The sequence below is a fragment of the Lupinus angustifolius genome, chromosome LG03 (assembly GCF_001865875.1).
Source record: "Lupinus angustifolius cultivar Tanjil chromosome LG03, LupAngTanjil_v1.0, whole genome shotgun sequence".
Taxonomy (NCBI): Eukaryota; Viridiplantae; Streptophyta; class Magnoliopsida; order Fabales; family Fabaceae; genus Lupinus; species Lupinus angustifolius.
Window position 1 is genome coordinate 22060177 of NC_032011.1, and position 305 is coordinate 22060481.

Here is a 305-nt window from a genome sequence, read left to right on the forward strand (position 1 = left end):
ATCGTTTTTTTAATTTCAAGTGGGGGATTGTTGGAACATGGTGAGTTGAAAACCATGAGTGGGAACTTTTGGGTGTGAAATATAAAAAACACCCAAGTCCCACATAGAAGAGTTTTGAAAAAAACAACTCTCAAGTCCCACATAGAAAAATTTTGAAAAGAAAAAAAAGCTCACAAGTCCCACATTGGAGAAATGAGGAACATGGAAAAAATCTCATGTTATAAATAAAGGCTTTCTCCCTTCATTTTAACTTGCACTTGAAGGCATTTCCTCTCAACTTTTCTTTCTCCCCCCTAATATTCCGC